The sequence below is a fragment of the Callospermophilus lateralis genome, chromosome 3 (assembly GCF_048772815.1).
Source record: "Callospermophilus lateralis isolate mCalLat2 chromosome 3, mCalLat2.hap1, whole genome shotgun sequence".
Lineage (NCBI taxonomy): Eukaryota > Metazoa > Chordata > Mammalia > Rodentia > Sciuridae > Callospermophilus > Callospermophilus lateralis.
This window is the reverse complement of record NC_135307.1, coordinates 5,667,996-5,687,412: the sequence shown is the minus strand read 5'-3', so window position 1 is coordinate 5,687,412 and position 19,417 is coordinate 5,667,996.

The window sequence follows — 19,417 nt, the reverse complement described above, 5'->3', positions numbered from 1 at the left end:
TTAAAACAAATGGAGCATGATTCAGACTATATTGTGAAGTTCTAATTGTTTCTGTAATTGCAATTTAAAGGATAAGTGGGCTCACTCCACAATAACCTGACTTGGGGGATTATAAAGAATAACTATTTTGGTAATCAATGTGAAATTGATCACAAAATTTTTGAAAAGAAGAACTAATATAAGTGGAATCATTACCAGTTTTAAGCTGCAATGGGGAGCCAAGTACTGAAAAAGCAGCTAAGCAAAGAGAAATAACATGGTGAGTATTTTCTTTTGTAAAATCAGTGGCAAAAATAAAATGAGAACAAGAATCAATGATAAAATGAACATAACACTGTTTGCCAAATTTAGATATGTGAGTTACATCCATCTGCCACACTTGATTTGGCCAAACCCCACAGAGATTAACTCCAGTATATAAAGCTGGAAGGTGTAACACACACTGTAGGAATTGATGAAAAATTTGATAAGTTTGTTCTTGAGTATATGAAATTTCTTGTGCAAACTGGAAGCATTCTGATGGTGTAAACAAGGAGAAGCTTCAGCACAGTCATATATAGACAACTGTTATAACAAGGTAATCAACCTTAGCATTGCCTGATGTTGAAAGACCTGGAAGTTTGAAATGAGCTTTAAGTTTGGAATGAGCCAATAAAACAAAGATACTGATGCATTTGATCTGTTTTTTTAAAGTATTGAAAAATTAAATAATTCTTCTGATTGTGGATGGCCAATAGTAGCTGTTTTGATGTGCATAGTGACTCCTATTGTATAGGCATTGCCACTATATATTAACTGGCTCTTTACCAAAATGAAGTAAGGCAAAATGAGAGTTTGAAGCTCTGCTTGCTGACTAGAATTATAGGAAGTTTGTACCACTCCAATGTGATCATGGCTATAAAAACCTAATTTTCCTGAACTGGAGCCATCAGTGAATAGTGTTACTGCCCCAGTGTTTGGCTCAGTATGTACAATATTTGGAAAAATAAATGAAGTTATAGCAGAAAATTGAATAAGCTTATCACAAATATAATGATTTTCTATTAGACCAGGAAAATTGGAAAAAGCTATTTGCCAAATATTTGAAGATTGCCAAAGCCAAATTTGCTGTTGAATGGAAAAATGAATTACAATAAAATAAGGCTCAGACCCAATAAGCTGTTTAATGACCAGTTGAGCAACAAAGTCATGAAATGGAGTTAAAGACTTTGGAGGAAAATAAGCAAGGTGAAGTTATTTAATAACTCCTTAAGATTGCCATACTGCTCCTGTGGGAGTATAAACTGTGAGAAATATCAACACATACATAAGTTTTTATAGATTAATTTTTGAAAGCTGTGCAGTTTTTGAGGGAAGTTTTTTGTTTGTTTGTTTGTTTGTTTTTGTAGTGCAGCCTTTGCTTCTGTGGTAGGTGGTCAAGGAGAAGCTTGGGAAGAATCTCCACATAAAATATCAAACAAAGTACTTGAATCTGTGGTAGATAATTTTAGACTAGGCTACAACAAATTAATATCTCCCAATAAATTTTGAAAATCATTAAACATATAAAAAATCAGTTCTGATTTGTCAATTTTGTGGGTGAATGATGTGTCCTTTAATTAAGTTTTTCAAATACTGAAAAAGAGAAGCCTTTGGCACTTTCTCAGGTGCTATGCAAAAGTCCACAGTGATAAGTAAGGTTTCTCAGTGATCAAAATTTGTAAAAGCATATCTGAACTAGCATGTGCCAAAAGATTATCATCCATATAATGAAAAATCTATACATCACTTGATCAATAGCTTGTATTACAAAAGTCTAACACAAGGTGGGGCTGTTTGTCATTCCTTAGATAAGAGATTCCAGCAGTATCTCTTGATGGGCTCTTTAAAATTTACAGCTGGAAAGCTAAATGCTAATCAATTACAATCAGCTGGATATAAAGGTATAGTGGAAAGAACAATCCTTTAAATCTATTGCTATTAATTGACAATTAAGAAGAATAGCTGTAGGAGAAGAATTACCAGCCTGTAAACATCTATTAATTCCATTGTTCAATTAAGCTCTCTGAGATTTTGTAATAATACCCATGTACTACACTTTTTCTTGATTACAAAAATAGAGTATTCAAGACGTGCAGAGGTGGAGCTCCCAAGAGTTCTGGTAGCACAGAAACGTAGGGTTACCAATCCTTCAGGGCTGGAGTGGATCAGATTTTGACCCCTGTCACCACAGGGCATCAGATGGAGGACCAAATGCTGGACATAGCATAGGAACAGAACAGCCCAGCTCCCTCCACCTCACTGGACACCCTGGCGCAGAAACAGGGGTCACCATCTTGGAAAGCCTGCCTCATCAACTTTTGGCGGGTGCAGCAGACAACACAATTGGCATCTGAACAGGAATGTCATTCCAAGATCTCCCCTCTACCCAGCTGTGATAACTCAAAACTATTCTTGTCAGCTCTTGGTGGGCATGAATATCAGAATCCAGTCAAATGAGAAGATGCCTGATCTCCATCTCCCCCTCCCTCAACTGTGATAACCCAAAACCTCTTGCCAGCTCTTGGAGGGCATGGATATTAGAGGGAATACAACAGAACAGGTTGAGGGTTTCTAACCCCCCACCCCCACACACAGCTGTGAGGAATTGGTGACTATTCAACACAGAGAAGTCGCTCAGTTGATCAGGAGTGCAGGGAGGCCAGGGCACCGTATGCACAGAGTGAACCCAGGGCTATGGAGAAGAGTCCCAATGATTGGGGCCTGGTGGGCAGGAGAAGTGAGGGGGATAGAGACTAGGAACAACCCAAATAGACTGGGATTGGAGAGGCAGCCAACACTGGTCGGACAGCCGCCTCACACGGATTGCTTCCACCACCCTGAGGGCACGGACTCAACCTGGAATGCACAATGCCAACTACTGGAAGAGAAGAAAACAGAATTCTAAAAGTGCATTTTTTCCTTCTTTCTTTTTATCTTTTTCTTCTCTTTCCTCTCTCTTTCCCCCCTTTTTTCTTCTGCTTTTCTTTTTACTTTTCTTCCTCCTTCTCTTCCTCTCTCAACCTCCCAAGTGTTACTATTTCTACTACATGCAATTTACTAAATGCAAATAGGTGCCACAGTCTGGCTGGGCACAATTCAGGAGCCACTTGTCAAAAGAAACTAACTTTATTTTTAGAACCACACATGCCAAACAAAACAGCTCCTCAGGAAAAACCCTCAGAGCCCAACTGCCAACACCGGCTTCCCACAAGCCACTCCCTCAACCACTAGCCTCTCCACCTCCCACAATCCTCCTGCTCTTGAGGCCGATTGGCTGGGTCGCATGGGCGGAGCCACAAAAGTCCCCCAATGAGCAGCTCCGTGGCCTGAAAGGGCAGGGAAACAGCCCAATGAGCATCACCACAGAGGAGCCAATCAGCTAGATGTTGCTGGGGCTGCTGTGAGCCAATCATCAGCTGGCAGTCTGAAAGTTTGCTGGGGCCCCTTCGGCTGTGGCTCTCAACAAATAGGTGTTTGTTTCTATGCTTCTTATTGTCCTCCCATGTACTTAACTACCCTAAAATACCTCCTGTCTATTTTCCTGCTAATAACCTCCTGTATTATAGTTCTCCTCCAAAGTAGATAAGATATATTAGCCCCATACCCTCACATCTTTTCCCCTTAACATAAAGTCCTACAACCAACCCTCAGTTCTCTATATGCCACCAGAAACAATATGCCTTTTATGAAGCTAATGAATATATTTTAAATTATAATTGAATTCAATATCTCTAGACATAGATACTAACTATAAATATGTTAATAATATAACTAGCTCATAAATGATGTATAGTTGATATTGGGAACTGTTTACATTGTCTCCCATCACAAAGGAGAGATCTCGGAAGTATACAAAAGCAACACAATCTATAGGGGAAAAAACAATAACACAATAGTCATGCAGAGCTGGAAAGAAATGTGAGCAACATGAAAAAACAAGGAAATAAAGGACCACAAACAATGCAGGACAATTCAACATTAGAGGAGATAACAGCTACAGCACAAAGAATGTCACATAAAGATTTCAGGCTACACATGATTTACATAATCTGGAGTCTCAAGGAAGACCTTAGACAGCAAATGCAGGCAATGAAAGATCAATTTGACAATGAATTACATAAACAAATCCAAGAAACAAAAGATCAACTCTATAGGGAGATAGAGGTTATACAAAAAAAAAAAAAAAAAATGGAAATCCTGGAAATGAAGGACATAATAAACCAAATTAAAAACTCAAATTAGAGTATCATCAGAGGAGTAGAACACTTAGAAGACTGAACAGTAGACAACAAAGACAAAGAACATCATCTCAAAAATGGTGTACACAGATCAGAGAGACTCATAAGAAACCAAGAGCAGTACATCCAAAAAATTTGGGATAACATAAAGAGACCAAATTTAAGAGTTATAGGGATAAAGGAAGGTATAGAGGTTCAAACCAAAGGAATGAGCAATCTGTTCAATGAAATAATTTTAGAAAACTTTCCAGACATGAAGAATGAAATGGAAATCCAAATCCTAGAAGCCTACAGGATGCCGAATGTAATAAAACCACAAGTGATCCACACCAAGACACATTATAATGAAAATGCCTAACATACAGAACAAGGAGAGAATTTTAAAAGCAACAAGAGAAAGGAAACAGATTACATTTAGGGGTAAACCATTAGGTTAATGGCTGATCTTTCAACACAGACTCTGAAAGCTAGAAGATCCTGGAACAACATATTTCTAACACTGAAAGATAATGTCTTCCAACCAAAAATCTTGTATCCAGAAAAATTAAGCTTCAGGTTTGAAGATGAAATAAAAACATTCCACAACAAACAAAATTTAAAAGAACTTGCAGCTAGAAAACTGGCACTTCAAAACATCCTTGGCAAAACATTACATGAAGAGGAAATGAAAAATAATTATGAAAATCAACAGTGGGAGGTAGTATAGTAAAGAAAATACTAAACAAAAAGGAAAAACAAATCAAGTTAAATAACAGAAATAAACAAATATGACTGAAAATACAAGCCATATCTCAATAGTAACCATAAACATTAATGGCTTAAACTCACCAATCAAAAAAATAGGCTAATAGACTGAATTCAAAAAAATCCAACAATATGCTGCCTACAGGAGACTCATCTGATAGGAAAAGACACACACAGACTGAAGGAGAAAGGTTGGGAAAAATCATACCACTCACATAGTCTTTGGAAGCAAACAGGGGTATCAATATTCATATCAAATAAATTAGATTTCAAGCCAAAGTTAATCAGAAGGGATAAAGAAGGACACTACATATTTCTCAAAGGATCCATACACCCACAAGACATAACAACCATTAAAATATATGCTCCAAACAATGGTATGTTCATCAAACTCTTCTCAAGTTCAAGAGTCAAATAGACCACAAGAAAAAATCATGGGTGATTTTAACACACCTCTCAAACCACTAGACAGATCTTCCAAACAGAAGTTGAATAAAGAAACTATAGAACTCAATAACAAAATTAATAACTTAGACTTAATTGGAATATATAGAATATACCATCAAACATCAAGCGGATACATTTTTCTCAGCAGCACATGGATTCTTCTCAAAAATAGACCATAAATTATGATATAGGGCAACTCTTAGCAAATACAAAGGAATAGAGATATTACCATGCATTTTGTCCAATCATAATGGAATGAAATTGGAAATCAATGATAAAATAAGGAAGAAAAGTTCCTACATCACATGGAGAAGAGGTAATACCAATACTCTTCAACCTATTTCAGGAAATAGAAAAAGAGGGAGTACTTCCAAATTCATTCTATGAGGCCAATATCACCCTGATTCCAAAACTAAAGACACCCCAAAGAAAGAAAACTTCAGACCAATATCTTTAATAAATATAGATGCAAAATCTGGCAAATCAGATACAAAAACATACAAAAAGATCCTGCCCCATCATCATGTGGGATTCATCCCGGGACACAAGGTTGGTTCAACATATGGAAATCATTAAAAGTAATTCATCACATCAACATACTTAAAGATAAGAACAATATGATCATCTTCATAGATGCAGAAAAAGCATTTGACAAAATACAGCAGTCTTTTATGTTCAAAACACTAGAAAAACTAGGGATAACAGGAACGTACCTCAACATTGTAAAAGCTATCTATGCTAAGCCTCAGGTCAGCATCATTCTAAACAAAGAAACACTGAAGGCATTCCCTCTAAAATCTGGAACAAGACATGAATGCCCTCTCTCACCACTTCTATTCAACATAGTTCTTGAAATACTGGCCAGAGCAATTAGACAGGTGAAAGAAATTAAAGGAATAACTATATGAAAAGAAGAACTTAAACTAGCACTATTTACTGATGATATAATTCTATACCTAAAAGACCCAAAAAACTCTACCAAGAAACTTCTAGAACTAGTAAATGAATTCAGCAAATTGGCAGGATATAAAATCAACACCCATAAATCAAAGGCATTTCTGTATATCAGTGACAAATCCTCTGGAAAGGAAATGAGGAAAACCACTCCATTCAAAATATCCTCAAAAAATTTAATAAAATACTTGGGAATCAACCTAACAAGAGAGGTGAAAGATATTTACAATGAAAACTATAGAACCCTAAAGAGAGAAATAGAAGAAGACCTTAGAAGACGGAAAGATCTACCTTGCTCATGGATAGGCCGAATTAATATTATTAAAATGACCATTCTACCAAAAGCACTATAAAGGTTCAATGCAATTTTGATTAAAATCCCAATGGTATTCCTCATAGAAATAAAAAAAGCAATCATAAAATTCATCTGGAAAAAAATAAGAGACCCAGAATAGCTAAAGCAATTCTAAGAAGGAAGAGTGAAACAGGTGGTATCACTATGCCATACCTTAAACTATACTATAGAACAATAGTAAAACTATACTATAGAACAATAGTAACAAAAATGGCATTGTACTGGCACCAAAACAGGCTGGTAGACCAATGGTACAGAATAAAGAACACAGAGAATAACCCACAAAATCACAACTACCTTATATTAGACAAAGATACCAAAAAGCATGCACTGGAGAAAGGATAGCATCTTCAACAAATGGTGCTGGGAAAACTGGAAATCCATATGCAACAAAATGAAACTGAATCCCTATCTCTCACCATGCACAAAAGTTAACTCAAAATGGATCAAGGAGCTAGGAATCAGATCAGAGACTCTGCATCTAATAGAAGAAAAAGTAGGCCCCAATCTCTATCACGTGGGGCTAGGCCCCAACTTTCTTAATGAGTTGCCTATAGCACAAGAATTAAAACCAAGAATCAACAAATGGAATGGATTCAAACTAAAAAGTTTTTTCTCAGCAAGAGAAATAATATGTAAGGTGAATAGGGAGCCTACATCCTGGAAACAAATTTTTACTCCTCACACATCAGATAGAGTGCTAATCTCTAGGGTATATAAAGATCTCAATAAGAACCAAAAACCTCCAAATAATCCAATCAATAAATGGGCCAAGGACCTGAACAGACACTTCCCAGAAGAGGATATACAATCAATCAACAAATATATGAAAAAATTTTCATCATCTCTTGTAATCAGAGAAATGCAAATTAAAACTACTCTAAGATACCATCTCACTCCAGTAAGAATTGCAGCCATTATGAAGACAAACAACAACAAGTGCTGGGGAGGAGGCAGGGGAAAAGGTACACTCATATACTGCTGGTAGGACTGAAAATTGGCCCAGCCAATTTGGAAAACAGTATGGAGATTCCTTGGAAAGCTGGGAATGGAACCACCGTTTGACCCAGCTATTCCTCTTCTCGGACTATACCCAAAGGACCTAAAAAAGCATACTACAGGGACAGAGGCTCATCAATGTTTATAGCAGCACAATTCCCAATAGCTAAACTGTGGAGCCAACCTAGATGCCCTTCAATGGATGAATGGATAAGAAACAAATGTGGCATTTATACACAATGGAATATTACTCAGCACTAAAAAATAATAAGATCATCGTATTTGCAGGGAAATGGATGGCATTAGAGCAGATTTTGCTAAGTGAAGTTAGCTAATCCCCCTCCCCCCAAAAAACAAATGCTGAATGTCTACTCTGATATAAGGGGGGTGACTCAAAATGGGGTAGGGAGGAAGAACATGGGAAGATTACCTCTAGATAGGGAAGAGGGGTGGGAGGGAAAGGGAGGGAGAATGGGAATTGCATGGATGGTGGAAGGAGACCCTCATCATTGTACAAAATACATGTATGAAGATGTGAAAAAAAAACAGAAAAAAAATTATTTCCTTTTCATAAAAAGAAGACTCAAACTCATAATAGAATACATGTTTAGGCATTATGTTCATAGACTTTTTTTTCTTACTTTTGCTTTATTTTGTTTATTTTTTAGCACCTAATATATGTTTGTTTTCACATCATCAAAATTATTTCACCTCTATCCAATAATGCTATCATATAAATTATTGAAAATTTTGGAATATAGAGAGGAAAAAGGAAAAGAAAAGTGGGGAAATCTCAAATAAAATCAATGGGAAATCAGTAGAATAGAGGATAGGGACCAAAGGGAGGGTGAACAGGAAGGAAAGGGAAAATACTTTGAGATGATATTGGCCAAATTATAGTGTTGTATTGTGTGAATGTATGAATATGTAACCAGAAATCTCACCATTATGTATCATTATGTAATTATGTGCATTACACAATTACAATGTGCCAGTAAAATATGAAAAAAAGAAATGTAAAAAAAATAGAGTATTCCATGAGCTAAGAGTAGGCTCAATATGAACAGCTTGAAGCTGATCTTGAACTAACATGTGAGCCACTTCATGGTGTTCTGTGAGGGGCCATTGATCAACACAGAAAGGATCATCTGACAGCCAATTATTTTTTTCTGCTGTTTCTGGGCCTGAGAAATGATTAATGCCCCTGCTGAAAAGACTGATTAGGTGAATATCCCAATCCATCTGGTCTTGTTGAGAGAACCGTGACACAAGTGAACACTGTTCTTGTTGATTTTTCCCCAAACCTTTATTGGGGAATAAATCTTTGATTAAGCATTTGAAAAAATCCCACTGAATTAGGACTCATTAATAGAACTCCCATACTACTGTCTATATCAGGGCCCCACACATTTACTGGCAAATATTCAAAAACATAAGGTTTTAAAAAGTCCTTTATCCATCTTCCTCATCTTTCCATTGGAGATATTGTTCATTCTGTGCAGGCTGAGAAATGTGACCTATGTCTTCTATGTTAGCAGAAGTTGTGTAATGCCCATCCCTTAGGCCAATATCTTGTAGAAATTACTGAGAAATCTGCACCATAATAAATGACTCCTTTAAAAGTTGTTCCATTAATTTTAGGATCCATCTGAGGTAACTGTTGCTTAATGAATTGAGCCCAGAATGTTCTGTATGAGGACCCAAAACTTTAGGTGCCTTGGAGTTCATCTGAAAGAATCTTTCCTGGTGAATGAGAAGGCAGAAGTAGAATATGAGCTATGGTATTTTCTGGAGAAAATTGAACAATGGAACTATTTATTTGAGAAATAACTTTAATTTCCCAATTAAAATCTGAATTAACCAAACAGAATAAAATTTAGAACCCTTTCATAGTCAAATTACTCCTGCCTAATATGAGTCCTGTTGGTAAAGATGGCACCCAGAGCACGTTTCTTCTGGGAGCTCAGGTCCATGAAGCACTGAATGGCACATGAACCATCACCTCCAATCCCTGTGAATGGCATGAACTTTGAATGATGCACCTCCAATCCCTGAAGTGGAGTGAACTCTCGGCCAATGAAGAAGTAACAGCCCACTCTCCTTCTCCTCCTCATCCTGCATTAAGCCCATAAATATCAACACCCTGTTTGTGCTTGCTCGCTTACTCTCTTATTCTCCCTCTCTATCTTACTCTCCCCTCTCTTACTCTCCCCTCTCCTCTCTCTCTCTTCTCCCTCTCCTCTCTCTCTCCCCTCTCTTCTCTCTCTCTCTCTCTCTCTCTCTCTCTCTCTCTCCCACCCTCCCTCCCTCCCTCTCCCCCTCCCTCCCTTCCTCTCCCTCTCCCTCTCCCTCTCCCTCTCCCTCTCCCTCTCCCTCTCCCTCTCTCTCTCTTTTACCCTTTCTCTGACTCCCATCTTGCCCTTCCAGCATGGGAAATTCCTCTTCCCTCCTGGCTGATTTTCCCTTGTGGTGCCTCTTAGATAATTTGAAAACCCCGAGCCTGGCCATTAATATTAAACTGAAAAGGCTCATAAAATTCTGTACACAGGACTGGCCTACATACCCCTTAGACAACCAAAACGTTTGGCCCATGTGTGGGTCTCTGGATCCAAATTTACTCTGGGATCTTTTAATTACTGTGAGCAATCAAAGAAGTGGAAATAGATTCCCTATGTGGAGGCTTTTTCCTTGTTTCAATCTCATCCAAATCTCTGCACCCAATGCAAGCCTCAACAGCTACTCCTTGCTCTCAAACCTCCTTCCTCCTCTTCTCCTCTCTCTGCTTCCACACCTTCTCCTCCTCTTTCCTCTTCTCTGCTCTCCACCTCCACTTTCTACCTGGCTGATGAACCACCTCCATACCACTCTCCCCTGCCCTCAGCCCCACTTTTCCCACTTTCATCCCCTCCCATTTCCCCTCTTCTACATCTGTGGCATCTTCTGCAGAAACTCCTCCTCCTCTTCCTCCTGACACTTCCGCACAAGCTCCTTCCACTTCTGTTCCTTCCGCCCTGTCCCTCCACCTCAGTTAAGTCCACCCATCGTCTGTTCAGCTACCTATTCATGCACTAATACAGCACCTAACCCACAAGTCACCACATCTCATCATCTGACTCAAACTTCACATGTTGTGGCCCTGCTTTGAGAGGTTGTCAGGCCAGATGGAATTTTAAGGGTTTATGTTCCTTTTTCTATGCTTGATCTTTCTCAAGTAGAAAAAAAATTGGGATCTTACACTGCAAACTCTTTCTCTTATATTAAAGAGTTTCAATACTTAACTCAAGCCTATAACCTCACCTTTCATGATCTTTATATGATTCTGTCCAATACTCTCCTCCCTGAGGAAAGGCAAAGGGTCTGGGATCAGGCTAGGGCCTATGCAGACCAGGTTCATCAGACTAATGCCCACCATCCCTTAGGGACCCAGGTGGTTCCAGACCAAGATCCCTATTGGGATTATAATGACCCCCAAGACCTGGGACGTAGGGACCACCTTATTACCTGTCTGATAGCTGGCCTAAAGGCAGCAGCACAAAAGGCTATTAACTTCAATGAACTCCAGGAAGTCATCCAGGGGAGAAATGAAAACCCCTCAGCCTTTCTAGACTGACTAAAAAAGGCTCTCCTTCAGTACACTAATTTGGACCCTGAATCCCTGGATGGGAGGCAACTTCTTATCACCTATTTTTTCTCACAAAGCTACCCAACATCTGGGAAAAGCTAAAAAAATTAGAGAGGGGACCCTTGACTCCTCAGACTGAGGTGTTGGCCATGGCCTTCAAGGTCTACCACAACAGAGAGGAAAGAGCAAAACACCCCAAATGGCAGATGTTGGCCCAGGTGTTACAGGGCTCCTTCCAACCTATGGAAAGGGGGATACAACAACCCCCACAATGAGGACCTCCTGGGCCCTGCTTCTAATCTATGGAAAGGGGAAGATAACAACCCCCACAACAGGAACCCCTGGGGCCTGCTTTAATTGTGGTGATGAAGGACATTGGGCTAGAGCTTGCCCTAACCCCAGGGTGCCGGGGTGCAGATGCAGACATCCTGGCCACTGGAGATTGGACTGCCTCAATTCCTGGAGGGGAGCTGAGGTCAGTCACCCTGCCAGTGACTTGCTGGGCCTAGCAGCTGAGGATTGATGGGGCCCTGGGTCTTCTGTCCCGACCTATTCAATCACCAAGCAGGAACCCAGGGTGGTTATCCGAGTGGATGGGTGTCCCATAAACTTTTTGGTAGACACCGGGGCCACATTCTCAGTTCTGAGAGAGTTTTGGGGAACTACCTATCCCTCTTAATCTCCTATTGTTGGGGTAGGAGGTCAAACCATCATCCTGCACAGAACTCCTCCCCTCACTTGCTCCTTATCTGAGTTCTCTTTTTCACACCATTTTTTGGTTATGCCTCAGTGTCTGCTACCCTTGTTGTGAAGGGATATATTATCCATCTTGAAGGTCTCCATAACCTTACCCTTTTTGTCCTCCCCTACTTATATCTTCATCATGGCTTTACTCCCAGATGAAGAAGAGACTTTACCCTTTTGTGTCTGGTGTGGAGACCCCAATGACCACCAGAACACACATTTCCCCCTCCCCTGTAAAATAGTAGATCCAATTGTATGGGACACTGAAACCCCATCCTCTGCAAATTGCTCTCCCATGGAAGTGCATCTTAAAGACCCTAACACCTTCCCACACCAGGCCCAATACCCACTGCCAACTGCCAGTCTTAAGGGCCTAAAGCCAATCATTCAGAGCTTACTAAGAAAGGGGTTCCTCCGTCCCACACACTCTCCATTCAATACCCCCAATTTTAGCAGTAAAAAAGCCTAATGGAACATACAGTTTGGTGTAGAATTTAAGGTTAATAAATTCTTCAACCAGGCCCATACATCCCCTGGTTCCAAACCCTAATACTATCCTTTCCTCCATTCCTGCAAACTCCACCTGTTTTTCAGTTATTGATCTTAAAGATGCCTTCTTTTTGATTCCACTATCTGTCTCTTCCCAAGACATATTTGCCTTCTCCTGGACTGATCCAGAAACTAGACATTCCTGACAGTTAACCTGGACCATCCTGCCCCAGGGTTTTGAGACAGCCCACATATTTTTGGACAAGTCCTCACTGGAGATCTTGAGGATTCTTTCCCTCTATGCCCTGACTCAACCCTCCTACAATATGTTGATGACCTCCTCCTCTGTAGTCTCTCATTAGAAACCTCAGTCGGACACAGCAACCCTCCTGAATTTTCTTGCTCTCTTACTCTCCCCTCTCCTCTTTCCCTCCCCCTCTCCTCTCTCTCCCTCCCCCTCTCCTCCCCCCCTCTCTTGACTCCCTTCTCTTCTGTGACTGGCCGCTAGGGTCCTGCTAATAAAATCTCGGACAGGTAAACAGTTGTTTTGGCTTGTTGAGTCTAGGGAGCTTTTCCACCATTCCTTACAAGTCCCACTGTGCCAGAGGGCAAAGGCCCATAAACTCCTTTAGAAATGGCCTGAGACTTACTTGGATGGTCAGTGCATATATGGAGGTGGAGCTGAGGTCCAGGGCTGATGTTCCAGGGGTGGCCAGTAAAGATCTGGAATAAAGAGATCAGAGATTGGGCTGGAGTAAATGGCTGCTCCAGACTGACTGACAGGGAGCCTATTATTTGATAGGGCTGTCCCTGCCTCCTTTTTACTGACTGGGCAAGCAAGGACAGACCAGTCAGCAATTTACAGGACTCCAATATCTGAAAAGAGGCAAATGAAATTCAATACTGACCCTTTCTTTCTATGAGGGCAAGTCTTCTTATCATTTTAAAAAGCCAGCTGTTTAATTAATATCTCAGTGGCATTAGGGTAACCAATCATGCCATTTGACATAAAGGGATCCATTCTTGGGAAACCACAAACAATTTTTTGTGACTACTTCAAAATATAAACATGCCACAAAATCAGAAAATAATTAATCTTGTCCCTGTTGAACCTGAGAAATATCCAAAGCTCTCTCTCCCTTAGTAAGCAACTCTCTCAATGCCCTTTTTGCACACACATTTATTTGTAAATAAGTTTGTGAGTCAAAATTTAGATGTTTCCCTAAATCAGCCAATTTTCATTCCAGTCAACATCTCCAGAGTAATATTAGCCCCATGCACTCTGTTTGTTTCTGCCTGCAGGGCACAGAATTTCATCCGATTAGATTTCCATAATAATCTCCACCTGAAGGGCAGGCATTTGCCCATTTGTTGCTCAGGATCTGTCAGATCAGGTTGTTCAAAGCTAGGGTATAACCCAAATCTCTCCACAATTTCTCCCACTGCCCTTGCAACCTCTGAGCCCTGCTGAAGTGGAGATACTTTTACAAACTTAGCCCAAGGCATAGGTCCAGGTACCTGAGTTGAAGCTTTCATATTTAAATTATAGACATCACAAGCTAAGTCTCTTTCTTCCTCAAGTTCCTCCTCAGAATTCACCATAAATTCCTGTTCAACATTCCTTCCCACATCATTCTGAATACCATCAGCTGCCTCTGGCCTCTCCCATGCCTCTTCTTCCCATTTTCTCTCTCTGAAGAGACTGGGGAAGGGCAGGGGCAGGCAGGCTGGGCATGCTTGTACCCTTTAACATAATTTTTAAACTAGCAATGAAATCAGCAGCTGACCATTTCACACCACCTGGAGATGTAGTGAGACAATTTCATATTAGAGTGCACATCATTTCTGAACCATATGGACACTTTGCCAGAGTCATCAGGTTCATAGCTGGTGCACAATTCTTGGCCAAGCCTTTCCCAAATACGCAACAAAGGGATTCCTTCTTGGGAAACCGTGAACAATTTTTTGTGACTACTTCAAAATATTGTGCCAGTTGCACTTTCCTCACTAAATTCTCTCCTGTTTTTTTTAATTGGTATCAGGGATTGAACTCAGGGGCATTTGACACTGAGCCACTTCCCCAGCCCTATTTTGTATTTTATTTAGAGACAGGGTCTCACTGAGTTGCTTAGCACCTCACTTTTGCTGAGTCTGGCTTTGAACTCCGAATCCTCCTGCCTCATTCTCCTGAGCCACTGGAATTATAGGACTGGCCACTGTGCCCACCCCCTCAGAGTTTTAAGCACTGGGAAGAAAAGCTCTTTCTCTTTAGAATTAGAATTTTATGTTTTACACTGAGTTATTTAAAAACTCACCCCTCCCCATTTTCTTTAAAATGATTAAGGTCATTTCTTTTTCCGATAACTTGGAGAGTCCAAGTTTTCTGAAAATTCTTAGTTCCTACTATTGTTCAGGTGCCAGTTCTCACTGTGACCTGCAACAGTTCTCCAACACAGGTGGTGGGTCAGATTAGGGGAAATTAGAAATTATATGACATAATAAGAAATAAAAACAGAGACTCAATGGTATGAGAAATAGTGAGGCCCAGTGGGTGCATCAGTCCTGGTGCAGATCTAATTTCTAACAAACAGTTAGAGCCCATATGTTTTATTTTATAGTCAAAAACATCAAAAGGACTTATTGTGAGAAAACTTCAAGGTGAACAAAAGTAAGGTGAAAGGACACTCTCAGAGTCCACACAAAGTCCAAAGACCATGCCACAACCCAGAATCTAATGCAAGACATTTATTTATTGTCTGTAAAGTGAGGCAAACAAGCAAGACTCTCCCTTTAAGGAGAGCAGCAGAGTGTCAGCACACACAGAGTGTCTTTATAGCCTGCAAGAGGAATTTTATAAGCTGCCTAGGAGTTACATCAGAAGCTGGGGTGTGGTGGATCATAAACTGCTTGGGAGTTTAAGCTGGGGTGGGGTTCATTTTTTAGCAGGCATGTGTTCTTACAGGAAGTTAAGCAGAATTCCCTCAGAATTGAAAATTTGGAGCCTCTAGATAAAATGGCTCCCAACATAAAATGGTGAATCTGATGCCAATATTGATCTGATGCAATACAAGGTCAAGCAGGAAAAAGTTAGTTGGGGTGATATCTTCTCTAGCTCTGGACAGCTGATTCCTCAAGGTTATTGAGTGCTTTCAGATTTCTGCCATACCAGGGCAGCTTACATTTGAATTAAAAGCTATAAACCCCATAAATTCCATGCCAGGCATGGGATCTGTCTTATTAATAGTGGTCACCTGCCAGTGAGTATTTCTTTAAGTACCATCATACCAAAATATTTCTAGAAGCAGCTCAATGCTCTCTAAGGCTACTTTGGAGTTCAAAGCAAGATTTATTTATCCCTATGGACACCCCTGACACATCAACTTCAACTCAAGATAGTATAATAATCCAGAAAAAACATTCAAAGGCCAGATTGTGTTAAAGTATATCCTATATTTGTTAGGCCCATTCAGCCAAGATCTCTCTGCTCAAGGGAATACCAGTAAGATCAAGGCAGCATGGCCCATATCTTAAAGGATCAGTAACAGGTACAAAAACTACAGGATTACCAGAACTAGAGCTGACAAATGGGAATCTTTAAATAGACTGACCTGCACACATAAATTTCTTCTACTTACTTTACTTTTGACAGATCAACTCCAACAACAAGATTGTATAATAATCCAGACAGCCAGATTATTACAATCAAAAAGCCAGATTATTACAGTAAAACATTATCTTGGACAGCTTATACTTATTGGTGGTCTTTCTTTAACTCATTTACCTCTGAAAAACCAGAAACACAGAAATACAACCGGAGAGGAGACCCATGGCCAACATACAGGAACTTTTAAAACAGACCAACCAAAATCTTTCCCAAGAGACTACCTATAGGATCAATGCAGTATTGGCCATGTCTTAAAAGGGGCAGGGACAGATAAAAATAAAACAAAACCACAAACAACCAGAGGGAATTACCAAACTCAAGGCCAACAAAGAAATAAAAACCTAGAACAGACCAGAAGGACATAAATATCTATAGGTTCTTGAGTCCCATTTAACCATGACTCCTATTCCAGTGGCACCATAGATATCCCCATGAAGAGTGACCTGATATTCCCACAGAGAAACCATGTATGTGGGATCAAGGGTCTCAGCATGTACACCAGAAGGTTTACCAGATGACCAAGGGTGTCATGATTTATCGAGTTTGGTTTCCTTTTTCTCACAGTAGATCATGATGGAGCAACCTGTACCATTTAGGGTGAGAAGGCCAAAGATCTCTGAAGCAAAAGGAGCTTCAGAAACTACTGTGATAATCCCACAATCCCCAATTTTACTCATGAAGGGCTCCTATCATTCAGCCTGAGGCAACACACTCATCTCCTTACTCTCCTGCAATTTTCACTCAACAAGTTAACTGACCATCTTGCACACTCCGCATGGAAGTGGGGTTCCTTGGAAAGCAAGGCCTGCCTAATGCTGAAGTGGGTAGAGACCTCAGGTCCCATCTGGGTACCAAATCTTATTGAAAACTCTGTCCTTATCCCTATGACAATCCAATAATGAGAATATAATATTAAGAAAAAGGAAAAAGAAATTTTATTGCTTTGTTAGCAAAGGAGAATCACAGGGCCTTTCTGTCCCAGAGGCTGAGAACAAAGGGAAACACAGGGCATTCCTGTCCTAGAGGCTGCTCTCCCATTATCAAGAACAGAGGGATTTCAAAGAGGTGATTCAAATGTTATATGCCTTGTGTTCTGGGTTGCAGCTGTGATTTATTTGTTAATTTGGGAGATATCCATTTTGGAGATCTTCTGGTACCATCCCCAAAATTTGAATTGCTTTATTCAGATGCTGGGTGTGCACTCAAGGACAGGTAAATCTGCCTAAAATTGGGAAGAAAAGTGATCCTATTTCTCCTGAGAATAATGAGGGAGAGAGACTGGGGAGGAGCATGGATAGAAGAAGAGAATAAAACATGTCCATTCAAAAAATAAGTTGCAGGGAGATTTCAAGATGTGGAATATAGAAGGTTATCTTGCTTGCTGCTCCATTTTATGAAACAAAAAAAGCAGTTAGGCAGCTTCTCAGAATTTTTTATTAAGGAGAGCAATGACTTAGATCATGTTTTTTGATTGCCTTGGAGGTGTGGATGAACTTTGCCCTTTCTGTGCAAAGGTTCAGGACAAGTGGCCCAGGAACTATGATAATGCCCTGCCTGAGAAAATGCTGTGCAAAGGCCTGGAACTATATCAGTCTTGACCTTGAGCTCAGACACCAGCTGCCATGGATAGAGAATTCCAAGCATAAAGAGAATTTCACACATCTTGCAAGCACTGTGACCTTCAAGCCTTCCTGTTTTGCAGAAACTTTCCCACAAGTAACCTTTGGATGGCAAATTCTATATAACAAACATGGTGTGCTACCTCTGGGTCACTGTTTCTTGATCAGAGATCAATGTTGCTCCTGGTCCTTGCCTTCTCTTTGTAAATGTTTTTATGTATTTTTTTTTTTAAAAAGATTCATCTGTATAGATCATGGGAATTGGCACCCAAACAGGGACTGGTCACAAGGAAGCTTCAAGGATTATTTTAGAAGATGCTCCAGAGAATGTGGGTCAGATAAAGAGAGATAAGGAATGCAACCTTATAGCTGGGTGTAAAATATGGGGCAAGCAGGCTCTAAAGAGTGGAATCTTTATGTAAAAATGGTTAGAATAATGCTTAAATATCAAGGAATAAAAAAAGGGTGTCTTAAGATAAAACATAAGCTATAGCATCACACTTTAATAGAATGATTTTACAAAAGAAAAAAATGGTTAAAAGGATCTATTAATGATTTTTTTCCTCTCAAGCTTGAAACAACAGCTTTCCTTACTTCTAAACTTCTTTCAGATCTCTATCTCTCCTAGATTTGCTTTGAAAATGTATTTCAGAAGTGATTATTCAAAATGGGTTTGAGACCAAAGGAAAGAAAAAGTGTCTCTTTTAAATTCAAGCCACTGTGGGACCTAAACAGCTGGCTATATTATTTGCTGTTACACTCTGCCACATTGCTTTCTTCCTCCCTAAACACACAGGACAGGAAGAAAAATGGAATAGTCTCATAAGTACAACCCTCTTTTTTATCTGAGGATTTGAGGACTCTCAAATTCTTTAAACATCTGGATTGACTCTGATCTGACCCAAAAGTGAATTCTGAGATGTTCTACATGCTCTTTTTCTAGAGTAATTAAGCCATATTATTTCTTTTTTTAGAACTCCTGTCTTTAATTTTTTTATATTTTCGAGCTCATTGTTTTATGGTGAATTTACTTTTGGTCCTGCATGCCTAAATTAATATATTTTTCTGCTCTTATTTTATCTAACTATAGAGGTTTTTATGCTCTCTGTTCAGACACCAATTTTTCAAGGGTTGACTCTTAAATACATTGGAAATTTTTTTTTATAAAACCCTGAGAAGGACATAGATATAATAATGTTGAGTAGAAGTATGATAGCCATCAGTAACAAGTGGCCACCTGCACCTTTGATTTTTGTGTCTTCCATGATTGTAAAGCCTTATACCTAGCATATCCAACTGTACAGGCCTACCTAATGTGTTTAAGTCATAATGTGAAAGTCTTATAGGCTCTATTTTAATTTCTAATAGGTTAAATCTAACCAAGGCTTTAATAAACATCTGTAGTGTTGTCTCTCACCTGTGGAGATCTACCTACAAAAATCTACAAGATCTTTGTTTTCTGTTTGCTTTATATATGGGTGCACACCTGTATATTGTATTGTTGTGTCTACATATGTGCAT